At 44.9% G+C, this 9,598-nt stretch overlaps 1 pseudogene; it reads left to right on the top strand.

Moving 5' to 3' along the window:
• Nucleotides 1-847: 847 nt before the first annotated feature.
• LOC123131391 (G-type lectin S-receptor-like serine/threonine-protein kinase SD2-5) lies at nucleotides 848-3,327 on the top strand (annotated as a pseudogene).
• The last annotated feature ends 6,271 nt before the right edge of the window (nucleotides 3,328-9,598 follow it).

Below are 9,598 nucleotides of genomic sequence, written 5' to 3'. Positions count from 1 at the left end.
CAAGATGCTCAAAATCAGATTGTTTATCTATTACGTAACAATTTTAGATGGGAAATATCCATCTAGCACCGGAGCGACCCCGTGATGTTGTGGCCACTTGGTGATCTTTTTTCTGCCTTTTTTTTATATTTTATTTGAGCTTGCTTGTGTTGATGCCTCAGCAGGTTTATTATTTTGGTGCTTTGCTACTCGGTTGTATGAACTTGTTGGTTGCTTTATTTATAAACTGAAGTGAAGACCTATTTCAAAAGAAATCCATCTAGCACCGGGCCAACCAACCAAGCCAGAAGAGATATGTGGTCAGAGTAAAATGACTTTAAGACACTAGTTTCGTGTGAAGGAGGTTGCAGGAAGAATCATGAAGAGTGGTCCATGATATGTGCTTGCACCGAAGTTCGTCGTTGAATGGACGCAGCACTTGAGGCTTCCGTGTCTAACAGGGAAGAATAGCAAGCCACATGACCATCCCACTGAGACTCGTTGACGTAGACTCAACAGTCCAGCAAATAGCATGGAAATGAATTGAGCCCGCACAGGAGCACAGCCAGTACAACGAGCGTATTCAACTAGTCAGACCAATTTCATCTCGGAAACCTTCAAAATACTGTCCCCGGCGAGCCCAGGAACCCTTGCCGGCGTGGGGAGGCCATCGTCATTTTTCCGCCGATCACATCCTCTCCATCATCAGGTGCGACCTTGTCTTGTACTCTTGTGATCTTGTTATGTTCTGCAAGAATGCAAGCTCATCCTTGTAATACTCACACTAGTGCTTGCTGTTGCTGGCACCTCATAAGAAAATAGCTAACTCATTCTTCTTAATGACAGTCTCCGTTTTCATTCAAGCACCATGGGCCCTGCCGTTCTCTTCTTCCTCGTACTTGCAGCTGCATCACTGTTGCCCTCCACGGCGCAACCCTGGCGCTATCCACACTATCCAAATAATACTACCAACCTTTCGACGGTGTGGACAAACAACGGCAAATTCAGCTTCTACAATAGCTCAGCCGTGCGCCCGATTCTCCAAGGTTTATCACCCGAACAAGATCCAGAGCTTCCTGGTTTTGCCTTTGTAGCAGGGTTCATATGTGCCTTGACGCCTACATGTGACATGTCCCTCTTCGCTATCTTTATTGTACATGTCTATGCTGGCATATTGGAGCGGTTTTATCCAGTGCAGGTGGTCTGGTGTGCCAATCGGGCTAGCCCTGTTGGGGAGAATGCCACCCTCGAGCTTACCACGGATGGAAACCTGGTCCTCCGTGATGCTGATGGTAGCCACGTCTGGTCAAGTAACACCTCTGGCCAATCTGTAGCTGGCATGCTGATCACGAAGATCGGCAATTTGGTATTGTTTGACCACAAGAATGCAACTGTGTGGCAGTCATTTGATCATCCCACTGACACATTGGTCCTCGGTCAGTCACTTCAGGAAGGTACGAGACTCATAGCAAGTACTTCTGCAACAAATATGACCCAAAATCAGTTGTATATCACTGTACTCCCACATGGGTTATGTGCTTATGCTGAATCTGCACCACCACAACCCTACTACTGTTCGCCCTCGGTTCCCAACAACAAGAAAGGAAATGTTACATTTGTGAATGGAAGCCTTGTGCGGTCAGATTTTTCTGATATCTCACAGCTGCGACCAGCTAAATCCACCCAATACATGAGATTAGATTCAGATGGACACATGAGGTTGTATGAGTATGAATGGTCTATGGAAAAATGGACTGTGGAGTATGATATACTGCAAATAGATGACTGTGCTTACCCAACAGTCTGCGGAGAGTACGGTATATGCACCCAGGGACAATGTGCTTGTCCACTTCAGAACTATTCTTGTTCAAGCTACTTCAAGCCGGTGGATGAGCGGAAGCCAAATCTTGGTTGCACGCCAATAACTCCAATCTCTTGTCAAGAAATTCAACACCATTCGCTCTTGACACTCACTGATATTTCTTACTTTGATAAAAGCCATGACATTGTAAATTTGAGCGAAGAGGACTGCAAGCAAGCTTGCTTGAAGAACTGCTCATGCAGGGCCGTTATGTACAGCTATGACCGGTTGGGTCCTGGTAGATGTACCTGGATGACAAAGGTCTTCTCCTTGCAAGCAATACAACCTGTAGGAAACTTAAGTTCCTCTACTTACCTCAAGGTGCAACTTAACCCCTCCATTTCTGCATCTTCTTCAAACAAAATAAGATATATTTCAAACAGAAAAAAGGTGATGGTAGGTGCTACACTTGGAGCTATTACTGCTCTTGCATTACTTGTCATTGTTGTCATTTTTTATCTACAAAGGAGGAACAAGTATGAAGACAAAGATGAGGAATTTGATTTCAATCGATTGCCTGGAAAGCTGACGAGATTTTCTCTAGAGACATTGAGGGCATGCACAGAAGGGTTCAATAAGAAGCTCGGAGAAGGTGGGTTTGGGTCAGTTTTTGAAGGGAAATTAGATGAACAAAGAGTTGCAGTGAAACGTTTGGAAGGCGCTAGACAAGGAAAGAAAGAATTCCTAGCAGAGGTCGAGACTATCGGCAGCATTGAACACATCAATCTTGTTAGCCTGGTTGGGTTTTGTGCAGAGAAGTTAGAGAGGCTTCTAGTATATGAATATATGTCAAGAGGGTCACTTGATAGGTGGATCTATTACCGCCATAACAATCCATCTCTTGATTGGTGCACCCGGTGTAGGATAATTCTGGATATTGCCAAGGGTCTGTGCTATCTTCATGAGGAATGCAAGCGAAAGATTGTTCATTTGGACATCAAGCCACAAAATTATTCTTTTGGATGACAATTTCAATGCCAAAGTGGCTGATTTTGGCCTATGTAAGTTAATAAATAGGGACCAAAGCAAGGTAGTTACTGTGATGAGAGGAACACCTGGATATCTTGCCCCTGAATGGTTGACATCACAGATCACTGAAAAAGTTGATGTCTACAGCTTTGGAGTTGTTGTCATGGAAATAGTAAGTGGAAGAAAAAATATTGACCATTCTCGGCCCGAGGAGGAAGTTCAGCTTATAAATGTACGGCGGGAAAAAGCTCAAAACGACCAATTGGTTGATCTCATTGACAAGCATAGTGATGATATGGTTTCACATCAGAAAGAAGTGATTCAAATGATGAAGCTTGCAATATGGTGCCTGCAAAATGACAGCATTCAAAGGCCTTCAATGTCAGTAGTGATCAAGGTATTGGAAGGTTCTATGAGTGTAGAAACTATCGATGCAAATTCAGTCATGCCTGTTCAACATTATGCATCAACATGTTCGGTTCCACCACAAGCATCTGTATTATCTGGCCCAAGGTGAAATGGGTGGCTATGAGTAGAAATTATTCATCTTATGCACTCTAGCTTTTGTATCCTATTATATTTATACTTTGGAATTACGTTTGATATGGCACAAGAATAAACATTTCAAGCCAATATAATGGTTGATTGCTCAATGAAGTTGTACCTCATAGTCTTATAGCTTTAAAGCTGGAAATTGGTTCCCCATGAAGAACTCCACGGCAGCTTGTTCCTCATTTGGCCTGCCTAGGGGGTGCAGGCGCAAGTTATGCTCTACTAATTCAAACAGAAAAAATACAACGGATTAGGATTCAGGACAAATGCATCTATAAACTACTTAGGTGGCAGGAAAGGAAATCGAACGTTATTCACGCTAGCAATCCCCATATGATGTGATGTGATAGTATAGCAGGTAGCTAGCTGCATGAAAGAAAAGAGAATAGAGTTTGATAACTCTGGTGGACTGAATCAGCAAGCTCCCCAATTTTTCTCAGGGTGGAAGGGACCGTTTGCTAAGGCCTATTAAGATGATAATGAAGGTGATCCAAGAACCTGGCCAGTATCGAGGAAGTTGAGAACCCCTAACCCTGTGGTACATATGAAGAATGATAAATACACACACTGAACTAAACTTCATTAACAGCGAGAAGAACAATAAACTCTCCTTCACAAGGCACAATATAAATCATGATGTATTGCACTTCCTCCTCTGTTTTACCTTATCAGTTTTGTCCAATTTGACGAGATGGATTTTTTCATCTATGCCGTCAGGGTAACAACATTATTTGTCTTGCAGCACAATTAGGGTCGCTTCATTAATAAGAATGGCTACAGAACATGAAAAGGAATCGTATATCGTACAAAATATAGAGTCTGAATTAAACAAATGCAGCCAAGATCGAGAGCACCAACCAGCCAAGTAACGAAGGAACGAAAACAATGATAAATAACTATATACAGTAGAAGAATAAATTGATGAGTAGGTCAGAAATTGGTTGGTTTCATACTGAAAGTCGTGTTAATGTCCATCATAGTTAAGAAAATGTTTGGTTTTCATTCCCCAAAGACTAAGCTGCAGTTCATATGCCCAAGGCAAGAATCTCATAAAAATTCCTTGAGGCATTCGGATGATGGGTGCAAACTTTCACATCTGAAGTGAGAAGTAGATGAAATTTGACACCGAAACCGTACATGAACAAAGGAATTAATCAAAGCCATCGGAGCTTACAATACCTCCGCCTGCGTCCATCCATCAATTTATGCGGAGAATCTAGTTGCGGAAATTAAAAAATGGCAGATCAAATTCTTTTTTTTTGCTGGAAAAGAGAAAGGCAGATAGAATTCAGAGGCAGTGGAGGGGTTGGCCGCCATTGAAGCACCGGCGAACCAGCACGCAGAGCAACAGAGGTGTGGCCGCCGAGCAGTTCCTCCTGAGCTCTTCGTCCCTTGGTGAACCCTATTCGGTGCAAGTTGCGTCGGTTAAAGGCATCGGCACACCCCCTGATGCATCGATGCTTCATGGGCTGGCCAATTAAAGGTATATATATACGAGGGAGCAAGATCGCTGTTTTGGGAATCATTTTTTTCTTTTTCTCTTTTGGTTGTTTCTGCCTTCTGGACCGATTATCTTAGGCTTTTTCTGTCTTTATATATATATTTTTCTTTTTTCAGTGAACTTTTTTTCAAATCAATGAACTTTTATCAAAATTGGTGAACTTATATCAAAACTGATGATTTTTTAAAATGATTTTTTTGTCAAATTCAATGAACATTTATGAAATCAATAATTTTTTCAAATTTTCAATTTTTTCCAAAATCGATGAACTTCTTTTAGAAATTAATGAACTATTTCAAATTGTGAAGTTTTATTCAAAATCGATGATTTTCTTAATATTGTGAACTTTTTTTAAATGGCTAAACTTTTTTCTAGTGTGATTTTTTTAAAAAAATTCGTGATCGTTTTTTAAGTTTGTGAACTTCTTTTGAAAATCCATGTTTTTTAAATTCACCATCTTTTTTCTATTTTTTGTGATTTTTTTACCTTTTTGTTATTTTTTGAAAAGTCAATGGTTGACCTATCAACTAGTCAAACGGTCCATGTCATCTCGACAACTGCACATAACCTAGTCAACTGAGCGAGCAAATGTGGTCGGCGTAGCGATCGATGCAGAAAATTTGGCATTTTGTAGAGCCGCCTAGGCGAGGCGGCAAATGAGCACATGTTGGGGAAACTGGTGCTAAGGGTGCTGACTAGGCGCTCCCTCATCCCTTCTACCGGCGAGCCATGCATCCTTACGTGGACCATAGCGAGCCAACCTTACCTGGCGGGCGTGTCCGGACCTCACCTTATCCGTCCCATATATGTGCCGAATATGTGGAGTGCCGGTCAGTCCAAGCATTTGGGCTGGTTTTGGGGAGCTGTGTTGGATGCGCATTTTTCTGATGGATAGTGACCAGACTGCGGGTCCGGGCGTTTGGGTTGGATATATGGTGCCCGATTGTAGATGCTCTTAGCTAAGGTCATGGGGCGTGGTGGGTCTCCGCTTTTGCCGAAGGAAGTGTTGCGTTTTTTGAAGTTTGTTTGAGTGGTTGTGTCCTATTTAGGAAGTCGTTTCAACGGCGGCTCCGTAAAGATGAAATAAGGTTCTCCCCGCCTAGCCCCCATCCTGATGGTGTGTATAGCATCCTCGAAGGGCATGTGAATGTTTTTCTCTAGAGAATCTCAGATGATTTTGGTCGGAGTTCGTCTTTGGTGAATCTTCTCAAATCCGATTTTTGTTCATCTATGGTTGTGTGTCTTCAGGTCGAATCCTTTCGATTTATGTTTTTCTTTATCGCCTGCGGTTAATTACTGTTCTGGTGAGTTGGTCCTCTGGGGCCCTAGCACGATCTGTCTACCACAACAAGTTTTGTCTGGTTCCAACAAGGAATGATCGATGACAATGGCGCCTTGCTCTCGTGTCAGTGGTTGTAGTTGTCGTCAGATGGTCTATGTATTTAGTCTAGATGTAATTTTATTATTTTTGGGGTTTGTTGTACGACCATGATTAAAAAAATAGATCGGAACTTTCCCGTAAAATAATAATATACGTCTGATGAAGCTTCCATATGTATGAACTGTGTCGTGTCTCCTGTGGGGATGGGATGTTGGGACCAGGAGCAACATGTCACATGGATGGATGATGGTGTCCTATATCCATCACCACTTAACCGGTGATCCTTTGGTAGCTCAGCGCCCAGTGCATCTCATCAGTTTTCTCACGCATCTCTGAACTTGTTTTTGCGTCGAAGCCAAATCATACATATGGAAGCTTCATCAGACGTATGTTTTTCGAAAATTAAAAGACCAGATTATCTATTTCCAAAACCAAATCACAGAACCAGGTACATGCAAAATTTTGGCTTGGCGCAGTCAAAAAGTTGGGAGTTAATTACCCAATTTTGCAGAAAGAAGCTCAGACATATCCATGTCCGACAGTCTGAAGATGTGAACAAGCTGCATCTAGCAGACTTGATTTTGTACCGGTGCAGGCTCAGACTTGTCTAGCTTGACGGAGATACCCACCTTACTATTTCAAATGATTTTGTCGACAGGAGTACATCATTTCTTGGCTAACAGGGATAGGCCGTGAGCCACATGGCTGACCACACGATGAATTATTTGCGATGCACACTCAGCAATTACCATGGAAATCTTGGTGTGGTCAGCAGAGCACAGCACAGCACAGCTGGCGAGTCAGCTCTTTACTCAAATTCTCTGAGTTGTGTAAACAAGTTGTCAAGATTATTTCGTTGCATCGACATGCCAATTAAGGCGTGGCCGATCTGCTGAAGTTTCAATAAAGAAAAGGCGGATCGGAGGAATACAAACGAGATCGCCCCGGATCAGGAGAGAACCGCGACAGCGGACGTCATTAGCGCGTGTGTATTAAACACCATCTTAGAGGATGCTTGGATACGTTTTAGTTTCATGATTAAAAGTAGTGGGACTAAAACTTGCTAACCTCATCCATGTTTGGATCCAAATATTAAAAAGACTAAAATCAAGTTAATGAGCATTTATTATCCTTCAAACCCTTCAATTCAAAACTCGCATGTATTAAAGGAGATGAGTTAAATAAGAAGAGAGAGAGGACTAATCCATATTTTAATAGAGGTACCCCTGACTAAAAAAATTTAGTCTCAAGACTAGTTTTAGCCCCTCTTTATAGTCAGGGGTGCTTGGAACTTTAGCCTCTTAAAGAAACTATTTTTAGTCAGACTAAAATAAGTCTCTTGGATCCAAGCACCCTCCTAGTTAACCTTGAGGCTCATATAGGTGTATGATAGGTGATGGGAAGTTTAGTCACTTTGCTAGTTTAGGGGGATTAAGACCCATTTATAAGCGTTGCTTTACCATTTGCCATTGTGTAACCCTAGCCGTCATCTACTTTTCTCTATTATACTTGCTCTTACGTACCCATGCATGGCTAGAGCTATCAGTGTGATTGTTGTTGAAAGATTTAGAGAATATTTGCCACACTTGGGCTTTTCCATTACATGTCAATATATAGACAGATTTACAATCCTAACCATAAATGGAAGATCACAACAATATCGATACTCCTCGATTTAGGGGATTAGGAGATATGTCACGATACATGACATATTAGTCTAACACTCCCCCGCAGTCACAATGGGAGGAGAGTGGACGTTGAGACTGGACCGAAAATCCAGAAACAACGGCGACGGGAGGCCCTTCGTCAAGATGTCGGCGAATTGGCGTGACGAGGGAACATGCAGCACACGGACCTGACCCATGGCAACACGATCGCGAATGAAGTGGAGATCGATCTCGATGTGTTTCGTACACTGATGCTGGACGGGGTTCGTGGACATGTAGACGGTGCTGACGTTGTCGCAGAAGACGATCATCGCAGGAGGAGATGGTCGATGAAGCTCCTGGAGAAGTTGCCGAAGCCAACTCGCCTCAGCCACGGCGTTAGCCACGGCACGGTACTTGGCTTCAGCGCTCGAGCGCGAGACCGTGTGTTGTCGCTTGGAGGACCAAGAGACCAGATTATCTCCGAGTAGACACAGAAGCCTGACGTGGAGCGCCGAGTGTCACGGCAGCCGGCCCAGTCGGCGTCGGTGTAGGCAATCATGGAGTCCGGTGAAGTCGAGTAGAGCTGAAGGCCATGAGAGAGCGTGCCCTTGACGTAGCGCAAGATGCGCTTGATGGCCACGAGGTGCTGCTCACGCGGGTCGTGCATATGAAGACAAACCTGCTGAATGGCGTACGCGATGTCAGGACGCGTAAAGGTGAGGTACTGGAGAGCTCCAGCAAGACTCCGGTACTCCGTGGGATCGGCCACGGAAGAGCCGGCAGTAGCGGCGAGCTTCGGCGAGGTGTCAACCGGTGTCGAGGCCGACTTGCAGGCAGTCATGCCGACCCTGTCCAGAATCTCCGCGGCATACTTAGCTTGCGAAAGATGCATGCCAGAGGAGTCGCGGGTGACCGCGATGCCGAGGAAGTAGTGAAGGCTGCCCATGTCCGTCATGGCAAACTCTGCTCGGAGAGAGGCCGTGATCCTGTCCAACAAGCGGGTCGAGGAGGCGGTGATGACGATGTCATCCACGTAGAGCAGGAGGAAGGCCGTGCCTTCCGCAGACCGAAGAACGAACAACGAGGTGTCCGAGCGGGAGCACACGAAGCCGGTCGAAGTGATGAAAGTCGCGAAGCGCTGGTACCACGCACGGGGAGCCTGCTTGAGACCGTATAGAGAACGGTTCAGCCGACATACGTGCTCGGGGCGAGTGGAGTCGATGAAGCCGGTGGGTTGACAATAGTAGACGACTTCAGCAAGAGTGCCATGTAGAAAGGCGTTCTTGACGTCGAGCTGACGAGTCTCCCAATTAAGAGAGAGCGCGATGGAGAGGATGACACGCACGGTGGCCGGTTTGACAACCGGGCTGAATGTCTCGTCGAAGTCGACACCGGGCTCCTGAGAGAAACCCCGAAGCACCCAGCGAGCTTTGTAGCGATCGAGGGAGCCATCGGGTTTGAGCTTCTGGCGAAAAACCCACTTGCCGGAGACGATGTTAGCATCCCGAGGAGGGGGCACAAGATCCCAAGTGTTGTTGCTGAGGAGAGCGCGGTACTCCGCAGTCATAGCATCGAGCCAGTTGGGATCCTTGAGAGCTGCATGGGCGAAGGTGGGGACCGGCGAGTACCTGCTGACAGATGAAACATGCAGGTTAAGCCGCTCGCGAGGGCCCTTGTGGATGCCGGAGGTGCTGCGTGTGCGATGA

Source organism: Triticum aestivum, chromosome 6A, assembly GCF_018294505.1.
Source record: "Triticum aestivum cultivar Chinese Spring chromosome 6A, IWGSC CS RefSeq v2.1, whole genome shotgun sequence".
Taxonomy (NCBI): domain Eukaryota; kingdom Viridiplantae; phylum Streptophyta; class Magnoliopsida; order Poales; family Poaceae; genus Triticum; species Triticum aestivum.
The sequence above is the reverse complement of the archived record's forward strand: the minus strand, read 5'-3'. Positions and strand labels throughout refer to the sequence as shown.